Raw genomic sequence first — 25067 nt, forward strand, 5'->3', positions numbered from 1 at the left:
TGCAGAGTGAATGCGCTCACCATTCCCATCAAACCTTAACAGTATCACCGTTCCGAGTTAGTGTCCACCACCCTAGCAACTACTTTTCCGGACGGCCAACTGAAAGACGCTTCTTTTCATTCCCTGGCAAATCGTCGTCTCGTAGCAGAATGATGTCTAGTAGACAAGAGAGCCCGGACAAAAAAAGGCAGATAACATTTATCAGCAACAAACGAACAATAGATAGCAAAAAGAGGTCGAAGAAACAGGTCCACTCGAAGCCGCATTGTTGTGACTTTGCAACAGACGGCCACAAAATCGACATTCGGTCTTCAATGTAATTTCTTTCATCTGAAGATATCGGCCGTGGGAATCGGAAACCTTTCAATCTGGAAAAAGACGGTAGGAATTGTTCCTGTTCTAAATTCATGTCAAAGCTTTATTTGGAGCAAATCTTGCCATTGAGCTTTGTTCCGTGAATATAATTTTAGAACAATTGTTATATTTGTTTGTTACCTCATCAATGTGCCTCGAAAATAAAAGAAACCAGCAACTTTATAATGGCTATTCGATGATTTTTAACATTTCTGTTGTTGCTTTTTTCCGTCTCTATTTATGCTTGCAATATTACACCACCGCCGTTTCGAGTTTGTCCCCATTCAAAAACAATTCACCGTGAATTTGGCGAAATGATAAAAACCGGTTTTATTTTTGTTGGATTTATTTAAGGTTTGCAATCCCGGGAACGATTTCCCGGAATATTGATTCCCGGGATCCCGGGATTCCCGAGCTCCTCGGAAAATTTTCCATAGAATATTGCAATAAAACTAAATATCGTATCAAAACACGAAACTTACGTCGTAGAAGTAAAGAGCAGCTTCATAGTGTGCATTATCAAGCAAATATTTGCTTGAAACGACGATCAATATTTGCTTGCCATGTAATATCAAATTATTTGCTTAATTTATTTGTCAAAAATTTATGCTGTCTTATTCAGTGAACGAAGAAATATTTTCTTCGTCTCATGTCTTTTTTTGCTAGTGACTTCACTACTTAGCGGATAGGTGCTTGATTTTTTCTTTGTTTATTAACAAAAAAAGTTGAAACCTGTAAATTTATAAAAAAAATTTAAACCCGTAAATCAATGCGACCAGAAATACATAAATAAATAAAACTCAGTCAGTGTAACTTGGGTCGTGGCCGCGATTTCACATTAATTACTAAGGCATTCAAATGCTCAAAAATCTGACTGCCAAACACTCAGCTTTATCTTCAACAGACTAAAAGTATTGGACTCTTCAGTTTCTAATGAAATGTAGCAAGAGCTGGAATCGGTGATTTAGAAGTATTTTAGAAATCAGACACCAGTGGTGATTCAGCGATCTTAAGGGGTTATATCTACCAAATGCTCAAAAGCCTTGCTTTTTTCATGATTTTTTTTTACAGGACATTTGAGATGTAAGGTATATAAATAATATAACATTGGATTGAGCAACTCTTGCAGAATAGAAAAAATATTTTTATTGTTATTTTTGTTACAAAATGGCGGCTGTGCAGCGATTGCCGTGAACCGCTTTTTTCGTGAAAGTTGTTCCGCGGCGAGCAGTAGAAGTCGTGCCCAACTCCACCTATAACCAAAACAAAATTTTTTTTCATTATCTACATAAGGGACGATCCATTAATGATGTCACGCAAAATTTGGAAAAAATTAACTCCCCCCCTCCCCCTTGTCACAAGCTGTCACAACTTCCTCGACCCCCCCCCCCCTTAATTACGTCACGTTTTTAACCCCCCCCCCTCCTCCTCCCCTTTTTTGGTAGTTTTTTGGTATTGATTGAAAATCGAGAAATTTGTTAGGAATGCATTTTTTCTTAATAAGAACGATTTTACTGAAAGAAAAACTGAAACTAAAAGAAAGGAAAGATTGATGAAGATAACTAGAAAGCGTTTAGTTCTAAGTCCAAGGATGCTGTTGATGGAGTCGCATCTCGACGACATAGAAAGCCGGGACAGTAGCTGCAGCATCATTGCTGATTTTTGAAAGACTATCAATATTTAGTTCCTCTTCTTCAATCAATTCGCAATCCAAATCTTCTCCACATGTTACAATAGCAAAGCATTTTTGTTTCTGTTTTGTCACAAGTTTTGTATTTATTGATTGAATTGAGAGACACTAAAAATTAATGAAATTACGCTGTCATCCATAAACGAACATGCACGGTAAAACATAATTAACGAACATTATGCTTTTTAACGTGAAGAAAAAATTGTCATTTATTTTATCTAAAGCAAATCTTGAGCAAAAAAGGGATCGTAGAACTATGAATGAATAATGCAAATATCTTAAATAGTTCTGAGTTGAACTCTGTAGTTAGGTATGTGACTTTTTTTTTTTGAGTTTAAATGTGATGTAACACTCAGGCTGACCCCCCCCCTCCCCCACATGTCACAAAATGTCACAATAATTGAAACCCCCTCCCCTCCCTGAACGCGTGACATCATCAATGGATGGTCCCTAAGTGTCGCTCGTGAAGTGCACATGATTATATTTTTAGAATTTTTCTTCGCAAAATGGCAACGGTTTGAAAAAAAAAAGTTCTGTTTCGACAAAACAAATCGACTTTGATTGTTTATAACTTTAGTTGATGTTAATCAATCGCTAAAATCGTGTGTACTTCACTAGATAATCTAATGAAGAAGGAACAGTTAAAATTTCATGTCAATCGGATGTAAACTTTTTCAGTTCTACTGCTCGCCGATTTTGAAAACATGGTTTTGAGAAAAACGCGTTTAGTTTCAAAACGCTATAAATCTTAATAATCGCAACAACAAAGCCCCTAATAATTTTTTTACCTTCAGTCAGCTATCCCTGCGTCGTAAAATTAAAATTGTCATTCCTGGGTTTTATTTTCCACTTCTTCCTCTTTGTCATCTGATTTACGGCTGCACCTACCCTCTTTCGCGATGTCGGACATGCGATGCTTAGCGACTTTGACACAGTTGGCGCCCGATTCCACGCAAAACTCAAACTTGTCACTCATTTTTAAGTACTTTTGAATATAACTCACAGTTTTGTTTTTTTTTTGTGTTAGGGAATTAGAATTACGTTGTCCATTGATGTGAACTTTTGCAATATATATCCCAGTCAATTGCTATACGTGTCCCCTTGCAAAATACAATGACCACTATTGTTGAGTGAGCAGGTACCTGCACCGACACGCTCCCAGTCAGGTGAAATATGGTTTATGAAGCCAATCACCTTCCCAGGATTCAAAGACCAAATCTCTTCGGGCTGTAAACAGCCACTGCCAAGAAACCTTGATCTGCGTTTAAATAATGCACCAAAACTGCACAGCAGATGTTCCGATGTCTCGCTTTCCATATTACAAAAGCGACAGATATCATCCTGAACCCGGCCAATGTTCTTTAAATGATATCTACTCGGACAGTGCCCCGTTACTAGGCCGACGTATGTACAAAAAGCTCTTTTGTTGAGCTCTAGGAGCTTTTTCGAATGATTCTCGTTTGGTGTGATAAATCTTTCAGATTGGGAACACTTTTTGACATCAAACCAATTGGTTATCACCTTTTGTTCCTCCCAGCGATTAAGCTCCATTTTCACTGCACAGTTTGATATACCGCATAAAGGCTCTGGGCCGATAAACTGTGAGTTAGATCCTTGTTTTGCAAGTTCGTCTGCCTTTTCATTCCCACCAATGCCACAATGTCCTGGAACCCAATACAAATTTACTGAGTTTGTTTGGCATAGCTGTCGCAATGTAAGAATACATTCCCAGACAATCTTGGATGTACATTTATAAGCATCAAGTGCTTTCAGTGCTGCTTGACTGTCAGAGAAAATACAAATATTTGCATGTATGTATTTCCTAGTCAGACATACATTCGCACATTCAAGGATTGTGAAAATCTCTGCTTGAAACACTGTTGGCCAGTGTCCCATTGCCACTGAAATATTAATTCCAGGGCCGAAGATTCCTGCACCAGTTTTGGTACCTATTTTTGAGCCATCTGTGAAAAATATCGTTGAGCCGGGACGGACACCAGGAACTCCGACTTCCCAGTCTGCACGCGACGTTTCGCATACCTTGTTGAGAATATCATGGTTATCCTGAGGTGCCATCCAGTCTCCATTCATACTCATCACTGGCCCTCTTTTGAAAAAGTCCAGTATTGTCAGGTGACCCACAAGATCACCTGACAAGATAGTTTTTGTTCGTTTTTAGCTTCACGGCACTCTTTTCTGCTTCTAGTTGCACGTATTCAACGGCAGCAGATGAAGAATTGCATCAAGAGCTTTTGACGGGGTGCTTTTCATTGCTCCTGTTATAGCAATGCACGCAAGTCGTTGAACTTTATCTAGCTTTGTTCTAGCGGTGGACTCTTTGGTTTTTGGCCACCACACTAACGCAGCGTAGGTCAGTTTTGGACGTATAATAGATGTGAATATCCACATCACCATTTTCGGTCTCAAGCCCCACTTTCTCCCAACGGTTTTGGAGCACAACCATAATGCACTGACCGCCCTGTTGATTGCATAGTCAAGATGTGCATTCCAGTTTAGCTTGGCATCAAGGATAACTCCTAAGTATTTAACCTGTTCACTGAATGGAATTCATACTCCTCCAAGCTTGAGAGTTTTTAGATTGAATTTCCTCTTTCTAGTGAAAGGTACGATTACAGCTTTTGTCGGATTAATGCTGAGACCCTCCTTTATACACCAAGACTGGGTATACTCCAGAGCCTCCTGCATTCTTTCCGAAACTATGTTGTCGAACTTTCCTCTTACCAAGATGACTATGTCATCTGCAAAGCCCATAACTTCGAAACCTTTTGCTTCTAAGGTTTTGAGAAGATCGTCCACCACCAAAGACCTTTGTTCTTCATTGCACTAGGCATTGAAGAATAGGACGCATTATCAAAAGCACCTCCAATATCCAAGAAAGAGCACAGAGCAATTTCTTTAGCTGAAAGTGACTTTTCAATTTTCATGACCAGCGTATGAAGCGCTGTTATAGTGGATTTTCCAGTCTGATAGGCAAACTGGAACTTTGAAAGCGGTTTTGTTTGCATGTAAAATGTATGAATGAAATCATTCAGCACTTTTTCCATCGTCTTCAACAAAACCGAAGAAAGACTAATGGGTCTGAACGATTTAGGATGCGTCTTATCACGCTTCCCAGTTTTAGGTATAAAGAATACTCTTACTACCCTCCATTTTGATGGAATATGATTCAACCTTAAACTGGCCTTGAAAATCTCAATGAGAGAAGGAATTAGTATTGCTTCACCTTTTTGAAGCAATGCTGGAAATATTCCATCTACACTTGCAGACTTAAAAGGCTCAAAGGATCTCATAGCACTTTCCACCCTGGTTCTCGTAAAAATATCATCCGCCACATCTGATACAGTATTTTCCGTTCTAGCAGACCAAGAGCTAGTCTGCGTAGAACAAATTACAACTAAATCAGAGATGGCCGAATCCGTCTTTTCAATAGAACCGGGAAATGCGTTTCCATCATTAGATTTAAGGTATCACGAGGACCACTAGTAGAGATTCCGTCGTGACGCTTTAGATTGCCAAGCTCAACGGTATAATCTTTGGCAAGAGTCTTTTGTTATCTAGAAACAACTGGAGTTTTTTCTATAGATTCACACATTTGAACCCAAAACCTCCTTTTAGATTTCCGGATTTCATTGTTATATTCAGTTAAGGCTCTTCTATATTGAGCCCAGTCTGAAGTACGTTTTGCTTTATTAAAAAGTTTCCGACTATTTTTTCGAAGACTTTCAAGCTTCTTGTTCCACCATGGCACGTCCCTACTTGAGGACGATTGTTTGGCGGGACAACTTTTATTGTATGCATTTATCACCATTTCATTTAGCTGAATTGTCATAGATTCCAATTCTGAAACTGTTTCAATTCTGCTACAATTTAAAGGTGAATCTTTTCGCAAATATTGTTCATATTGATCCCAGTCTGTTTTTTTAGGATCTCTGTAAGTAACAGATGATGGTTTCCCACCAATCCATTCAAACAAAATGTGCTTGTGATCAGATAGTGAGGTTTTATCCGATACATGCCAGTTAGCAATTTCTTCAGAAATTGCTGGACTGCATAGCGTCAGAGCCAAAACTTCACCTCTGATAGCGTTTGTAAATGTTGGTTTGTTACCTTTAACTCACAGTTAAAAAGTATAGAAAAACTCAAACCAAGAATGTACACAACGAGAACGACTGATCGACTAAACAAAGGAAATTGTGAGTAAACACGTTCTGTAGAGACGCTATAACGGTCGAAATTTGATGCAGAGACCTCTATACTTCAAATTTGAAACACGATAACGATCGTAGGTAACTTCTGCTAGTTTACAAAGCCTCGAAAAAAAAAGAAAAACGAGCATCGCCAAATTAAACGAAAAATTTGATTTTGGAGTAGAAAAGTTGTTCGGTAAAAATTGATTTAAACGAACTTTGAGTTTAGATCCGTACTTGGGCGATGTAGATTTTGTTTCTTGGATAGTTTTAGCATGATTTAGGCCAATAAAAATAAATGGCGAAAAAAAATTTTTTTTGGGAGAAATAACCCCTTAAGCAAAGTTTTACAGAGGGGAACTACATTATTTGAGCCTAACGAAAAATTGTCAGCGGAACTGAGGGGATTGATAGACGATTGTACTTTATTTGAAATCTCATTTTTGCTAAGGATTTTTTCCTTTCATGGTTTCCAGGAATTTCCGGGGAATGAGTTTTTTCATTCCCGTTTCCCAGGGAATCTATTCTCGGGAACATTGCAAATCCTAAAATTATTCAGCTTCTACAGCTTTTCCAAAATCAGAAGATCCCATCTTGGATATCAAAATGACATCGGACACCGATTTTTAGTAGCCTTTTCATCAACAGGTAATCTCTCTCTCTCTCTTTCTTTCTCTCCATCCATCACTCTATTTATTTTTCTTCCATTTTCTCTCTCTCTCTCTCCTCTCTATCCATGTATATCTCCTTCTCTCTCTATATCGCTGACTGTATTTCTCTCCCTGTATAATTTTCTCTATCCCTTTCTATTTATAATTATTTCTATATGTTTCTCTCTCCTGTTTTTGTCTGCCTCTTCCACTGTATCTTTCTTTTTATGTTTCGCCTTTTCTTGTCTTTTTGTTCTCTCTTTTTTATTAATCATAATTTCAAAGCAAATCATACGATTTCTACGAACTCAAAAATAATTATAATAGTAATTATAATAATTATAATTCCGAATACTCTTGGAATTTTCGCAAATAATGAGTGTTAACACAATATTTTAGTTACAAGAGTGTATGAACACCATAAATTCCAGATTTCGACGTATGTTGGTTTTGAAATTTAACTATAGAGTACAGAAGTTCTCATTGTTATTGAATTATAATTATTTTCATTTTTATTTCAAGCAGTAAATGTGTGGTTGACGAATGAAAAATATACTAACTGGGGAAATATTTAATTGGAAATTTTCGAATAATTTTCGAATTGGAAAATATAGTCCAGCAGGTGGGACTCGAATCCACAACTTCTAATCTCCGGTCAGATGCGTTTCCGTTACACTTCCGCAGGACGGTTCCAGTTTTACACAGCTTTAGCTCAAATTTAACGCCAAATTCCAAATTTTAAACTTCAATTAATACTTCGAATACAACATCAATATTCTAGGACCCAAAGAGTGGCCTTTATTGGATTGAATTTGGCAATTTAAGGTTGTTTTCCAGAAAACATAATTCGCAAAAACGGATTTCAAAATGAAGTATGGAGTTGACTCCCGGCCTTTAAGCATTATTTGGGTTCCTGAAAAACTCACATTGGGTAATGAAACAGGAAGTCACTATCCAAAAATTTAGAATGGCGTCTGAAGTTTATTTTTGGCCTCTTGGAATCATACTATTCCACAAATTCTTATATTGAATGATATTTGAGGCTGTTGTTCATCAGGGAAAATTTTCCTGCTTTAAAAAGTTAAATCTAAAATGATATATAATCGAGTCCGGCCTATACGTGAGTACAGTGACATTTTGATTATACCAGGAACAAAAAAAATCGCATCATATATTTGAAACATATTTATTCTATGTTACTTCCAAAACCCTCGGTATAGTTATGCTTTTGGCTACCAGAAACTCGTTATTTAGAGTGAAAAATAAATCCAGCAGAAATTATCAAGGTGTATTTTTTCTATTTATTGAAGGTTTCATGCAACAAATAAAAAGTTCGAAAGAGAAAGGCTGGGTCTCACCGCCAAGTGGATTAATTTTGGGTTTTTTGTATGGACTCTACTGCGACCAGTAATTTTTGACATAGAACTACGTCTAACCGCACTATATCGAGATACATTCTGCGGAAACTAATACCAAGGTGTAACGTCGAAATGAAAGATTTCAAACGGTTATGATGATGTAACCACATGATGGATCACAATACTCAATATATCGTTAGATTGATAAAATGATGGACAATTTTGTGATTTTTCAGTACTCATTATCACTTCATTGTTAAACAGTGAAAATAAAAGTTTCAAGGTCGAGTTTCCACGAACAATGTACCAATCACATGCGAGCACGCCTAGCACAGAATTCATGACACCAACTGCCTGCTGTGATATCCTGTATAGTATTGGCAAAAATGGTAGGAGGGTGGTATCAAAGACACAACCGCATGACGTAGGACTACGGTATTTTTCTATATTTTTTATCTAACAGTTCATTTTTATTCGCTGAGACATTATAGTGCTTTGAACAATAATTAATATAAATAAAATATATCGCAAATATTTGAATTATAAAAGCAATTGTCCATACCTTGTAATGACAAGACAAACATTTGAATTGTCGAATTCGGTGTATTCTTCCTTTCACAGTAGACAGCAAATACAAACCTATTTGGTGTTTGAGACCAGAACGATTCTAGTACTTTTCCAGTAACCGTTTACTACTAACAGCCGCCAGCATTACGGGCGAAACCTGGCACGATATGACCGGTACTAATTTGCCTTTCCTCCTTTCAACGGCTAGCACCTAGCGTTCGTATGTCACTGTTGTTGTTTTGGAATGAAAATGATGGGGCGAAATGTTCTAATGGTACCTTTTATAACGAGGTTTCATTAGTTATTTTGAAAGAGGGAGGAGTTAGGAAGAATATAGAATGGTAAGGAAAGTAAAAAAAGCATCGGAACAGAAAGTGATCTCGAGTAAAACAACAACAACAACAAATCGTTTACAAAGTCAGATCGGTTGTATCCGTTAGTGTCGGCTGTGCTTCCCAAGTAACACACAAAACATGTTAGAAAATAAGTAACGATGAAAGTAGTCATATAAGTGCAATTGAAAACTTGTGTTATTATATTGTGTTCGAAGTTGTTTTTTATCAGTAATACAACCGCATTTCGAAAACAAGCTCGTTTTTTCTGGTTTTGGAGATGTTTTTGATAACATGAGTTCAAGAATGACAATCACTATCACTTGGTCTTTCCGTAAGACATTAAACCAACTAATAACAACACTACGTACCTGTAAAATGCTTTTCCTTAGTACAATAGTCGTAGGATGCAACACCCCACTTAAAATTACTTGATCAAATTAATATTTAAATTATATGAACGATTTCTTTATTCGAAGCGGGTCAAAACGCGCCATCAAAAGATAAACAAAACGCTTGCAGTGTAACCAATATCACTTCAGTTTTTTGTTATTGTATATCTAACAACGTTTTCTAGTTTTGTTTGATTTTATATCCAGATAACGTTGAAACTATGCGAAAACAATTTCAATATTCAAGCGAAAGAAACAACTCTTTTTGAATGGTTGAATATTAATTTTTGTCATCATTTTATTATCAATTAAAACTGCCACTGATAAAAGAAATTGCCGATCTAGTTGCACTGCGCAGACACAACACATTTGCGCATGCGCTGGTTAACAGTTGTCATAGCAACAGATTTGCGCATTGCCGTATTAGTAATCGAGATGTATTTTGCCACTTAATTATATCAAGTTGGCTTGCTTTCATGCAGTTATCGGTACTTGTTCTACTAGCCTTCATGTTTTGCGTTTTTCTGGTGATATTCATATCATGGAATAGGTAACGTCAACTTTTCTATACCAACGTGTGTTACTTGGGTTGGGAAGAGAGGTAGTGATTGGCTGCTCGGTATGATTTAAACTATCGATGTTATTTACCAAATTTTCAATAGTGTCTCTGAAACAATAATTTGCTTTTGTTACATAAATTTAACCGTAACAGAATTTCGAATGAGTATAAATGACTGATATATAAACGCTCAAAACCTGACCACTTTTCCCTGGTTGAAATACTAGATTTCCAAATTCAGGTACCCAACTTCCAGATAGACGTAGTCCTACGTCAAAAAATTTGACAGAACCCCCCCGTCCCAGTAGGTCAACTGATGTTTGTTTCCATGAGCCTAGACTATTTTGATGTCTTGAAGCTGAAACTTTTTAGGAAAGTTCGTTACCACTTCCACTATCAGACTGTTTCACGTTCTACTGTTAGAACGTTGTTCAAACTGATGTCTTGAAGGAAAAAATGCTGGCACAGACAACAGTACTGCACCGAGCAATGTATGAAAAGAGCGCTGGTTACTCGTCGTCCATCAGTGCCAGGGTTGATGTTTGTTAACACCCTCGAGTGGAAGTGAAAAAAAGCAACCATAAACGTTATTTTTTCACAATCCTTCCAGAGTTCTCCCCTCCCGCTTTTTGCATGGAAGTTAACTGTCAAAACACTTCGTTATATGGGATATAGTCAAAATAAGTAGGATACGTAAAACTTTGATGATATTTGAAATGCTGTAGCTTTGCCAAATATTTTTCGATTTTAATAATTTGAACACCATTAAGCTGGAGAACTTTTAAAGTTTAATTTTCTGATTACAAATGTGGCCTAGGTCATCAGATGTAGGCATGTCAAACCTGATAATTTTTGGATTGATTTGGTAACGAGTTACTTGATAAAAATGCTTTTTTGCATCATTGGCATAGATTTTCGACTAAAAACTGTAATTCTTCATCGTTATTTTTTCCACGAACTTGTAACTGCATGGAAAAAAAAATGTGGCATCTTTGCCACTTTGTGATCGATGAGTAAACTAACTTTCACAAGACTAATAAATATAGAAGTAAGTTTAATTTCTACTAAATCGTACTCAATTTAGATCTGTATACAAGGTTGCCTTTTCGCGTATTGAAGAAAATTGACTGTGTTAGAGTGAAGGGTATACATCAATGTTAAAAAGAATATTCTTTTCTTCTAAACGAGAGTGCTCCAAATAAATAATCAAGATACAGACCTCGTTCGATTTTGCCAAAATCGAACCATACCAAAAAAGACGGTTTTTTTTCATAACTTTTTTAGATTTTGTATATTTTCTATGAAAACCTAAAATTTTCAGTTAGGTTTTAAACGCTTGGTCGCAGGTAATCGCAGTTTGACTTATTTGAAACTGTTAGTAAACACCTGAAACTCAGAAAAAAAACAGGGACCCAGCCACTCCTGAGACTGAAAAGATGCTGATCAACAAAATTCAAAATTATGATTTTTTCTCGTTTTCCTTTTTTTGCCACATAGTCACACGTGCTTTTGAAATCCTAATCAATAACAATTATAAGAATATAATACATCTTATAGTAACTCTGTTGGCTGCGAAGTCTGTGTATAGTAAACAGAAGGTCAAGTTTCGAATCGGAATGTAGCACCAAGGCTTTGCGTTGCTATAGTAACTCTGTTATCATGATCAAAAAAAATTCTTTTTTTCAGATTTTGCATATTTCTAATGAAAACCAAAATTTTTTAAAACGGCTTTAAAAGCTTGGTCACAGTTGATCGCAGTTTATTTCTTTTGAATTTGTGAGTAGTCACCTGAAACTTGAAAAACAGCAAGGACCCAGCCCGGGAGCTCCCGGGAGTCAAAAGATGCCAACCAACAAAGTTAAAAATAATGATTTTTTCTCATTTTCTTCTTTTTGTTATTCTTTAACTTCCTTTTTCCTCCCATAATACCACAAACCCAAACGTTTACTTTAAAGCTCAACCAATTACGTTTATAAAAAATATAATGCCCTTAATAGTTTTTCTGTTATCATGATTAATTTTTTTGTTTTACTTTTTCTCAGAAAAAATGTATTTTCTACCATTTTTCATTTTCAAATCTCGATATCTTTGGTATGGTACCTGCTAGGGTCCTGCAAATTGGAACTTCTCTTAGTTGAAGTGTCTACATTCGTTTAAAAATGAGAAGAAAAATAGATCGACGACAGTCATTTTTCCGATTTTTGTCCATCTGCAATCCTATAGAGCAATGTACAATGTTCTGATTGTGTATGGATCTTTGAAGTGCAAACTAAATCTTTTTATAAATCCGAGCATATTACTTGCCTTAATTTGGGGTCGAGTGTAACTCCTAAATTTTTAACTTGACTGCTCTTTTCAACTCCTTTCATGTCTATAGTTATTGCCTTATGTATTATTCTTCAGGGTGACATAAAAGTCCGGTCACACAGGAAAATCTCAATATTTCAAAGAATAAGAAGAAAATCTGAATCTGGATTTCATAGCTTTATTCAGTAACTCATAAAGATACTTCACAGACGATATCTCGGAATTACACCACCTTTCTCTGATCGAACCAGCTTCAGACGTCTCGGAAAGTCGTCGCAAGCGGCGCGCACGTGCTCCATCGGCATCTCGTCCCAGATTTTCGTGATAACTCGCTTGAATTGCTCCAAATTTGTTATTTTATAGTCGTTCAGCTTCGACATCATGTATCCCCACACAAAATAATCCTGTGGATTCAGATCCAGAGACGACACCTCACACCACACCTGAACAACCTTTGCGATGTGGGATGGGAGTAGTAATCGTCTTTAAAAAATAGTTCAGCTTGAGGCAGAACATTTTTATTCAAAACCGTGTCCAGGTAGTACGCTGCGTTGATTTTGACCCCTTTATCGATAAAAATAAGAGGCAGTTTACCTCTCTTGCAAATGGCTCCCCAAACCATCACTGACGTCTTATTTTGGAACCAGGAAACGTTCAGATTGCCCGCAGGAGCTTGCTGGAGGCTCACACTCCAAACTCGATCATTTTGGCGATGGACTGTTTGCTCCAAAACGAACAGCTTCTCGTCCAAAAAAATAATCTCGTCATCTGCGCGCCAGCCGAGCAACTCCCGCGACCGTTGGTACCTCTTGTCCTTTGTATTCCCATGAACCACTTGTTTTTTGTACGGTGTAAGTTTTAAATCCTTGCGCAGAAGCAGGCGGATTGATTCTCGGTTCGTTTCAAGGTTCCTGGCCAGCTTCCGTGCAGATTGGGCGGGATTCCGGTGAATCCGGTCTCGTATAATCTTTTTCAGCCTTGGAGTTCTCACAGACCTCGGTCGTCCAGATCGTTCCTTGTCATCGGTGCCTCCGGTCTCTAGGTACCGATTTATGGTCCGGTACACGAATTTCCGGTTGATTCTGAGCGGTTTTAGGTGTTTGAACACATAGGGACACATAGGGTTTGTACCCGTTCACATATTCAGCGATAACAGCTGCTCCTAACTCTGCCATGGCTCACAACTCAATGTAAACAAACTGCACAGAGTCTTTACCTATTTCAAGAAAAAAGTTCATGTCGTTTGCGTATATTAAAACATTCAATTTGCTTAAAATATGTTCTACATCATTTACAAATAAGATAAATAACAGTGGACCTAGATGAGAGCCTTGTGGCACGCCACATGTTACATTAACTACTGATGAAAAGCTACTTTTGACCCTTACTTTTTGTGTTCTATCAGTCAGGTATGACTGAACCCATTTCAAAAGTTTCGGATTAAACCCTATCTTAGATAATTTGAAGAGTAGGAGAAGAATGTCAACTGTATCGAATGCATTACTAAAATCAGTATACAATGCTTCAACTTAGTTCCCTTTATCCATTGCGTTAATAGTAAACTTTGCAAAATTTAACGAATTTGTGGCCGTTGGCCAACCTCTAACGAAACCGTGTTGATTATAGGAAACCAAATTTTTGGCTTGTCAAAAGATACGTTGGTTGAATATAGCTTGAAATAATTTAGGATTGCACGAAAATATAGCAACTCCGCGATAACTTTCAAAATCTTATTTTTTACCACTTTTGAAAATAGGAATCAAAAATGACTCTTTCCAGACTGGTGGGATCGACGCATTCTACAGAAGAGTTGAACAACCACAACAGAGGTTGTGCTAGTTCCTTAGAAACTGATTTGAGAGGTAGTGTCGGTAACCCGTCTGGTCCCGCACCTTTCGATACATCCTATCCATTTAAGGAAGCCAAAACTTCGTCAAGAGTTACATAATCGACTGTGCATCTCTTAAAGGCTCAGAAGATATAGATGAGGAAAAAAAATAAAGGCTCAGAAGGATATTAAAAGTATTGATAATCACGATCCTTTTCATCATGAGTGGTATAAACATCCTGAAAAACTTCTGCAAATAAATTACTGATTCCACTGTTAGCTTGACCAATCTTATTTTCAATGAGCATTTTTGAAGGAAAGATGTTAGATTTTTGTTTATCTTTGGCAAAATTAAAAAAAAAAAAGAAATAATTACCTTGGATTATCTTGGACACTTTAGTGGATTTTCTAGTGAACCACACTGCCGGTACTCGGATAACAGTCCCATAATGAAAAACAACATGTTGAGGAAACGGCGATTTAATATTATCCGTGAATTTTCGGATTTCCAGCAATTACATCCAGAACCAATGACCATAACAGTTTCAAGGCACCACAAGTTTATCGTTGAGAACAAAAAACCATGGATGGAATTGGTTTAAAGTTATATAACTTGAAGAAAGACAAAATGGGACAAAATATGCGGGTACTTTCCAAAAGTACTCGCATATTTTGTCCCATCACATATAAATTCAACCAGCAACCGGCAGTATCATTGGCAACGTAGATTGTACTACAGAAAAACAACATTAGTCTAGTTAATTAAATGACATACTTCTATAAGCCTAAAATAATCCGATATACACTAATCTGGAGCAAAATTATATGTTTGCAGTTTGCACCACTATGGAAAATATTTGTAAATTCCGATTCATGTTGAGAGAAACTGAGTAAATCTGATAAGTGGTCCACTTTAGGATAAGAGTCCACTATAAGTTGATTTACCTCACACTAAGAGAATAAACAGTTTTTCGTCTGGGTGGTGCACTGCAAAAAGTGGTCCATCCAAGGAGGTTCTACCCGAAACCAAATTAAGGGGAGCATCTTGGTAGGAAAGTAGAGTAGAAATACTTTTAATGGACAACTTCCTTCAGTGGACCATTCTGTTTATTCTCTTGAGATAAACTGGAATTTACAAATGTTTCTCATAATCCTGATGCAAATTAGCTGGATGAGATGTTTTCCGATAGAAGCTTCCTAGCATTCTCACTAAAGTAAGTGTAAGCAGCAAGTGAGTTAATTTTTCTGCGAGCGGCAGAAGCGCACCACAAAGCAGAAGAAAGAAGTGTAGGGCAAAAAAGTATGTACTACATGCGAGGCTCATACCGGAGAAGGAGTGCGCGTTAAATTCTGATTCCGCACTTTCCACATATTGAGGAGAACAACAAGGCTAACTCTACGATTTAACTACTCTAATGCAGCATTTCAACGAAGACTCCTGAACAGAGGGCGAGAACTTTATTGACAAGAACCTTAGGAAGTAAACTGTCATCCATGATTTTTGATATCATCTTAGCATTAGTAATAGTTTTATACAGATTGACCTATGTAAATGTAACTTGTTTATATTTTTTGTATCACTCTATGTGGTTTTCATGCCTTTTTGTGTAACAAACTAAGCGACTCAAAAGGGCTTCCACTCCCCACCAAATATTCATGAAGGCATATTCAGCCAGATAAAAAAATAGATAAATATCCAAGCATGGAAAAGTTCACTCACTAGCAATATTTCATGCAAATGTGTTTTTTGATTTATCAGTTATCGTTCAACTATTTCCACTCGCGTACAAGTTTCCCATAAAAACGCTGCTGATTGTTTTTCGCTTCTAAGAGTTCCGAATACCATAGAATGAGACTGAATGATTCAAACACGATAGTATTTATTGTATCCAAGTTCACTTGCATTCAACATTATCGCGAGAAGCTTTGTGGTATTATCGCCAGTGATACAAAATTATGAATCCACATGAACGTTAGATTGCGTTCAATTGTTTGCTTGCCGAAGCAAATAGGTATCATTAATGCTTACGGAAATTGTAGCATGGTGCATTAGCATCTGATACTTGAAATCACCAAGAATCATCGTGGTATATCACGGTGAAAGCACGACGTGGAGTAGCCGAATTACGCCTACAAGCAACCAACATTCGAGAGAATCATTGCGATCGCTTGAGTGCAATCGTTTACGATTCTTTCGTGAAACACTCGCTATATGTTGCTCGCTCCGCCTAAAGCAGGCAATACTGAAACAAAATCATCAAAGAAAGCTACCATATATTACTTTGCTCTAAGTTGTCTCTTGCAAGCTTGAGAATGTGTAACTTTTAATAGCGATGGTTTGCTAGGATTGAAAGCTTATAAATAGCACGTTCAGAAATGATACCCGAATGATTGTTATGCGATACGAGTTTTTCCATCCTTGTAAATATCTACAGGCCGATATCGTCAAGCTGACAAAAAACGGTTGGCCCCGTCTCACGAATGTCAGAAATGCGACCAGCGAAAATAACACTGGTAAACACAAGTTTTGCCCTATAGTTCAAACTGGAAAAATGAAAATGATGCCCATAGCAAATATAACTTTTTCAATGACTTAAATGAGTAGAAGCGACGATCCCGGCAAGTAATGACTCCGCGGCCTTTTGACGCACTATTTGCAGGAATGGTTAAAAAGCTATAATCTTTTTAGGGCAACTTGTTTGAGCTTCAGGCTAACTTTTTTCATTTTTTTCGACCAGTGTAATATTTAGTTGAGAGGCCGCCAGGGGTCAACGACTTCGTGGTAGAGCCCGTACTCGCTGGATGTGTGGTATCAGACTTCCCGTGCACGCGCTTTTTTTTCAAGCGACGAGAGAAATCTTTCTCTCGCTCGTAGAATTTCCATGCATGTGCGACGAGACAGGACACGTCACATGCAATTTGCAGGTTGCTCTTTCGCTTCTCTTTCGGTTCGGATTGCGATGCGCAAGGCGATGTTTCATCGCACTACGAACTGAGCGAGACGCCCGTACTGTACATACTTGATACAGCTCGTGCGCTACAGCTCGTGAGACTTTCTCGTGTACACAGACTTCCTGTACACGCGCTGAAACGACGAGAAGTTTCTTTTCTTTTTTTCTTCGGTAAGAGACTGCGGCGCACCACACGTTGTCTTATCGCTTTACGAACTGAGCGAGACGCCCGTACTGTACCTTAGTGAAACTGTATATTAGAGAAATGACAAAGCACTCACCGTTGAGGACACTGTCAACATCAAAACGGGCGAGCTGTATAATTTTGCATTGCCGTTATCCGTTTTGATGTTGACAGTTGCCTTAACGGTGAGTGTCTCTGCGTCTCTCTTAGCGAACCTATACATTAGAGAAATGACAAGACACTCACCGTTAAGGCAACTGTCAACATCAAAACGGATAACGGCAATGCAAAATGATACAACTCGCCCGTTTTGACAGTTGCCTTAACGGTGAGTGTCTTGTCATTTCTCTAATGTATAGGTTCGCTAGTCTCTCTGGTGTATAGGCTGCCTACCGTACCTACATACGATATATGCCGTCAGACCCTTCTGAAGGTGTATTAATCGGAAGAATTCACAAAACTATATTACTACGATCAGATTATCACGAACCTTCAGAACCTGATTTGCAATATCTATACACTAAGGTCGCTTTTACGCGTTTTTTTTTACGTGGATTCCGGAATTTACGCGGTATTTTTTTTCTTGCGGATTTCGGTTTTCTTCACTCGGATTGCAGAATTTACGCGGTTTTTTTTTACGCGGATTCCGGAATTTACGCGGTTTTTTACGCGGCATGTATCCCCGCATAAAAAGCGACTTTAGTGTAATCAATTCGAAAATTCTATCCAACATTAACATGTACTAGAAAATATAAACAATTTCAATGGTTTTACTATTTTTAACTCCCGAAAAACTTATGTTGTAATTTCAAACCACATTTTTTATCCTTAGAACTACAAAACAGAGTTCTATCATAAGATAGTCAATGACATCTAAGCCGACGAAAGGAACACTTCTGTTAACCAACGTAACACTCTGCATCCGGTGCATTTTCGTACCGTGTTTTGATGCATGCTGCTATAACACCGTAAATAAAAAAAAAACATAAAATCCCCTGCCTGTTTCCTTCTGCGCAAAATCAATTTCCTTTTCGCATTGTTAGCGCAAAGCAACATGCGAGGCAAGCTCGCGAGACGAGCTCACGAGAATTTGCACGCAAGCTGTCTCAAGTACGCGACGCCCATGCACCGCACTCGTTAAGTTGAGAGACGAGATATCTTCGTGTACGTCGCAATAAAAATTCCCATGCGACGAGACATGGCTCGTACGAATGGTAAGTTTTCTCGCTCGCACGCTGCACACAGCACGAAGCGACTGAATGAGAAACGAGACTTGTAGCGCAAAGCACACTGTCTCTTCTTTGTGCGAGCGAGATTTCAGGAAGTCTCCGTATATATGAGGACACCCGTTCGGCGGGTGTTGGGGGCGATTGGAGAAGACTAGCCACAGATCGAGTGACGTGGAGACGTATTCTGGATTCGGCAGTGGGTCGTTAACAACCTGTAACCATAAAAGTAAAGTAAAGTAAGTAAGCAACCAAACAGGACACTAAAGAAGAATCTAGTGACCAAAAGACGTGCCTGAAAATTGTACGATTTTTTTTTAAGGACGAAAGAAGGTTTGGCCGAAGTGATGTTCCTTACAAGTTCAAATTCATTTTTGTCTATTGTCTATAGTATTTCCAGCCGAAGACAAAAAAAAAGTGATCTACCGTACATTAAAGCTAAAAATAGACCTGTAAAGGTTTGACCTTTACTACATTGGTATCGACACAACGAGGTAAATTTCTTCGAAGAGAACATCAATCCATCCAACTGTCCTTAATTCCGCCTAATTTAGAAATATTGAGCTATTGTCAAACAGAACTTGAAGAAAGGTGGAATGGTGACTCGAGATGTGGCAAAGATGAATGAAGTAAAACTCCGCTCATGATGAGTGGAATTCGGAAAAAAGGTCGAGATTTTATTTATCAAACCCAAATCGGAATATTTTTATCGGTATTTTATATTTACTAGATTTTTTTTTTTTTTATTCTAATTAAATGTAATAAGATAAAGGCCCAATCGCAGAGAGCATAACGGGGCCGAAATAATTATTGGAGTAGGGAAAAGCCTGCTTGAGTAAAATTAATAAATATTTCTCCTCAAACAGGCATAAAAACCCTCTCATCTTTTCATATACAATAATACAATTATAAATAAGTTACAAATCATAAAACACAATCTTGATAAGTATGGTTCCTGCAGCTTCAAGAGCCAAATATATTTTCGGGAACGTCTTATTCCTGGTTAAGCGCGTAAATAGAATCTGAAATGAAAACAAAAGTGTACTAAATAGGAACATCAATTGATTTAAGGAAGGAATATAGAAGACGCATATATGGGAAATCTAAAATTGCTAAGACATCACGAACAGGGACATTTGGTTGTTTATTCCGAGCTTTAAGAGAATTTTCTAAATTGGATCTAGCTTCACGATATAACGGACATGACCAAACAACATGTTCAATATCGTGGTAACCCTCGCCACAGGTGCAAAGGTGATCCTCTGTGAGTCCTATACGACGAAGGTGAGTATTGAACCAGTAATGATTGGACATAAGCTGGGACATCATACAAATGAAATCACGACTTACGTCCAATTTGTGGAACCAAGGTTTTAAAGAAACTTTAGGAATAATTGAATGACACCATCTTCCTAGATCTCCATTGTCCCAAGAGTTTTGCCAGTTCATGAGCGACTCTCGACGTATAGAACTAAAAAATTCATTGAATTCAATAGGTCTTTCATAAATGTCACCATGTACTGTACCGATCTTAGCTAATGAATCTGCCGTCTCATTGCCCTCAATTAAAGAATGAGAAGGGATCCATACTAATGTAACCTGTGATGCGATTTCGGATAAAGTACTCAAATGGTCGCGTATTTTATTCAAAAAATACGAAGAACTCTTTATATTTTTTATCGATTGGAGAGCTTCAATAGCACTGAGGTTGTCCGTAAAGATGAAGTAATTGTCTTTAGGCAAATTTTCAACAAAACTTAATGTGTACTGAATAGCAGCCAGCTCTGCGACATAAACAGAAGCAGGGCTTTCGAGTTTGTAAGCGACGGATAAATTATTGTTATAAACACCGAAACCAGTAGATCCGTTGAGAAAAGAACCATCGGTATAAAATGAATTATTGCAGTTTATATTTTGATATTTTTCACGAAATAGATTTGGAATCTGTTGTATACGTAGTTGATCAGGCATACTACGAATTTCATTTAACATTGATGTATCAAAAAATAGGGTAGAATCAAAGGTATCTAATGAGTAAATATTATTTGAAGGAAATGAAGAAGGGTTGATATTTTGAGACATGTAATTGAAATAAACAGTCATAAAACGAGTCTGAGATTGAAGTTCAACAAGTCTTTCAAAGTTATTTATTATCATAGGATTCAAAATTTCACTTTTCACAAGAATGCGAGTAGTGATAATCCAAAAACGATCTTTTAAGGGGAGAACGCCCGCTAACACTTCTAAACTCATCGTATGAGTTGAATGCATACAACCTAAAGCAATGCGTAAACAGCGATACTGTATTCGTTCAAGTTTTATGATATGAGTTTTTGCGGCAGAACGGAAACAAAAACATTCGTATTCGAGCACTGATAGAATTGTAGTTTGATAAAGTTTAATAAGGTCCCAAGGATGTGCTCCCCACCATGATCCAGTTACTGTGCGCAAAAAATTAACTCTTTGTTGACATTTCTGTATTAAATATCGAATATGACTTTTCCAAGTGCATTTTGAGTCGAACCATACGCCAAGATATTTATGAACTAAAACTTGAGTAATGGGTTCACCCACTAACATAAGTTGAAGCTGAGCTGGCTCATGTTTTCTAGAAAAAACTACATATTCAGTTTTTTCAACTGAAAAGTCTATACCTAGTTGTATTGTCCAATTGGATAAGTTGTTCAAGGTATCTTGTAAAGATCTTTGTAAATCGGATGCCCTGGGACCTGTGGCAGAAATCACACTATCATCTGCAAATTGTCTGATAGTGCAATTTACCAAACAGTCATCAATATTACTCACATAAAAAATTTAGAGCAGTGGACTTAAACATGAGCCTTGTGGAAGACCCATGTAGCTAAGTCTAAACGCTGACAAACTACCATGAGAGAAATGCATATGTTTTTCTGATAGTAGATTGTATAAAAAAATATTAAATTTAGGAGGAAGTCCTTTTTGATGAGGTTTATCAGAAAGAACATCTATAGAAACAGAATCAAAGGCTCCCTTAATGTCTAAGAATGCAGAAGCCATTTGTTCTTTTTGAGCAAATGCAATCTGGATTTCTGTTGAAAGTAATGCGAGACAATCATTTGTTCCTTTAGTTCTACGAAAGCCAAACTGGGTATGTGATAATAAATTATTACTTTCAACCCAATGGTCTAAACGATATAAAATCATTTTTTCAAACAATTTACGAATACAAGAAAGCATCGCAATTGGACGATATGAGTTATGATTAGAAGCAGGTTTTCCAGGTTTTTGGATAGCAATCACCTTTACTTGTCTCCAATCATGTGGAATGATGTTTAGTTCAAAAAAATTATTGTATAAATCTAACAACATTTTTTTAGCAATGTCAGGTAAATTTTTCAGTAAATAAAATTTTATTTTATCCAGACCAGGGGCATTATTATTGGAAGAGAGAAGAGCGATAGACAGTTCAGTAATAGAAAATGGTAGTTCCATCACCGATTGTTCAGAAAAATTGTCACGATTAATTTTTTGAGCAGGAACAGTGTCTGGACATACTTTTTTTGCAAAATTTAATATCCATTGATTTGAATATTCTTCATTTTCATTAGCCACTACTCGATTTCTCATTCTTCTAGCAGTGTTCCAAAGAGTATTCGTAGATGTTTCTCTGGAAAGCTCATTAACGAATCGTCGCCAATAACCACGTTTTTTAGCTTTGATCAAGTTTTTAAACATGGATTCTAACTTCATGTATCGTACAAAGTCTTCGATTTTTCCTTTTTTCCGGAAAATCTTATACGCGTTTGATTTTTTAACATAAATTTTTGAGCACTCTTTGTCCCACCAAGGAGTAGGAGGTCGTCTTTTAGTTGAAACACCAAGATATTCTTTCCTTTGGACTAGTATTGCAGAATTTAAAATTAAACCCGCAAATGAATCATATTTTTCAAGAAGTGGAAGGTGTTGTAATGCCCCTAAAGCTTCTGTAATTTTTAATTTATAAATTTCCCAATCAATATTTAATGTAAGGTCATACGGAATGTCAATTGGTCGAGTACTATTTGACCCATTATTAATTGAAATTAAAATTGGTAAATGATCACTACCATGGGGATCATAGACAACCTTCCAGCTACAATCTAACCGTAATAACGTTGAACATAATGATAAATCCAATGCGCTTGGACGAGCCGGTGGTTTCGGAACACGTGTCATATCTCCATTGTTCAAAACAGTCATATTAAAATTGTCACAAAGATTATAAATCAAAGTGGAGCGGTTATCGTTGTAAGATGAACCCCAAGCTACACCATGAGAGTTAAAATCTCCCAATATTAAACGGGGTGAGGGTAGAAGTTCGACAATATCAGAAAGCATTTGTTGTCTAATTAGTGCTTTAGGAGGGATATATACAGAAGCAATGCAGAGATCTTTGTCTTGTATGTTAATTTGACAAGCTACACATTCGATGCCTTGAATTGAAGGTAAATTAATTTTATAAAAAGAATAACACTTTTTAATCCCTAAAAGTACACCTCCATAGGGAATATCTCGATATAATCGTACGATATTGTAATTATTGAAATTGAGATTGATATCTGAAGTGAGCCATGTTTCACAAATAGAAAACACATCACATTTCAAATTATTAATCATAGCTTGGAATGAATCAAGTTTTGGTATGATACTTCTGCAATTCCATTGTAAAATATGTATAAAATCATTAGTCTTAGACGATAAGTTAGTCATCGAAGGATATTAAAGTAGAAATGAGGGGCCATTGAGAGGTAAGCTGCTTTAAAAATGTTTTGAAAACAGGGAGTAATGAATGAATAAATTTGCTGATAGGGTCCGGTATGTTTAATGATTCAAGAATCCAGTTTATTACATGAGAAAATTTCAGAATTCCTGATTTTGTTTGTTTATTTGAAGGTGTGAATGAGCTATCACAGTTTTTGGGTGATAGTGGTGGAAACTCTTGTGTTGACTTTAAATTTAAAATTCTAGAGGAAGTTTGATTTGATTTTTCAGTATCGTGATTAGATTTGGGAACATTACCATTTCTATTAAGTGATATTTTAGGGCCCTTGTTGGGAAGTTTTGGGGAAGAAAGATTTTTCCTTTTTCTAGACCAACCAGGGTTTGAAAAAGAAGGACCAGCAAGAGGAACATCGCAGTCCGTCTCATCAGAGGACAATAAATCATAAATATTAGAAGAAATAAGAGAATTTGTTTCCGATTGCTTAAGGAGATCAGAATAACTGTGTTTAGCGCGGTCTTTAAGAGATCGTTTCATTTTAATTTATGTTGAATGAATAAGGAACAATTCGAGAGTTCATGTTTAGTTTCACCACAGTAATAACAATTATTATTTTCTTGATTGCAAGAGTCATCAAGATGGTTACCCCCACATTTACCGCATTGACTTTTATTGCAACAGTAGGCAGAAGTATGGCCTAACTGTTTGCAATTGGTGCAGTTCATGACTCGTGGAATATACAGGCGAACGGGTACAAGGACATTGTGAATCGAGATGTGAGATGGTAAAGCAGATCCAGCGAATGTGACACGAAATGAATCTGAGGGGGAATATATTTTCTTCCCTTCTACAAAGGACACGGATCTCAATTGTTGACAATCGAGAATTTTAACCGTTGGAATGGAAGTGCTCTTGAAATATCCAACACCGTCTTCTAAAAGAAATTCACTGGATAAGCTGGAATCGGTAACAACACCCTCAATTTCTACATCTCGAGCGGGAACATAAACATGATATTCCCGGGTGAAAAACTCCGAAGTAGCAATTTTATTAGCTTGAGTAAGGTCTTTAACCACAACTCTCAATTTGTTAGGTCTGACCTTAGAAATTTCAATGATAGACTTGAAATGAGACTCTAAATCTTTAGATATCTGAATGATGTTTTAGGGCTTTGATTTGGGCCCTATTTTTGGTCGGAAATAAACAACAAATGAACCAGTCGATCCGTCTGGATACAGTTTAACGCGTGAGGGAATTGAGGAAACAGTGGAAAAAGGGTCAGGAGGTTTAGGTGTAATAGAAACAGGATCGGCCAAATTTTTTTCATCCACTTCCATTGTGTGTAAAAGAGCACACTATGGTAGGGCAACAAAAAATGCAAATGGATACAAATATAATAAATTAAGTTCTATACTTAGCTGTTATAATAAAAGAAATCTTGATCTTTAAATTTCTTGGTGTACTTGAATTGTCGTTGATCTTTCGAAACCTTCGAACCCCTTGAAAACTCTGATTCCTGTATCCTGTAGAGCAGCAAATCTTGAATAGCTCTGGATCTCTTGGAATCTTTAAATCTCTTGAATACTGATGGCGGTATCCTGTAGAGTTGCAAATCCTGGTATTTCCAATATTGAATCAATACTTCAGATCTGCAATTATAAAGAAAATTAATGACGGTAGCAGCTGTAAATAAATGCGACACTTCCCAAGCGAAGGTTGCTGA

General features: G+C 37.1%; 1 protein-coding gene across 1 annotated transcript in view; it reads left to right on the top strand.

Annotated features, from left to right (window-relative positions):
* LOC129721159 (5-hydroxytryptamine receptor-like) overlaps window positions 1–25067 on the top strand; it is a 422605-nt gene that overhangs the window by 318927 nt on the left and 78611 nt on the right. The window lies entirely within an intron of this gene.

This window comes from Wyeomyia smithii, chromosome 2 (genome assembly GCF_029784165.1).
Source record: "Wyeomyia smithii strain HCP4-BCI-WySm-NY-G18 chromosome 2, ASM2978416v1, whole genome shotgun sequence".
In the NCBI taxonomy this organism is placed as follows: Eukaryota; Metazoa; Arthropoda; class Insecta; order Diptera; family Culicidae; genus Wyeomyia; species Wyeomyia smithii.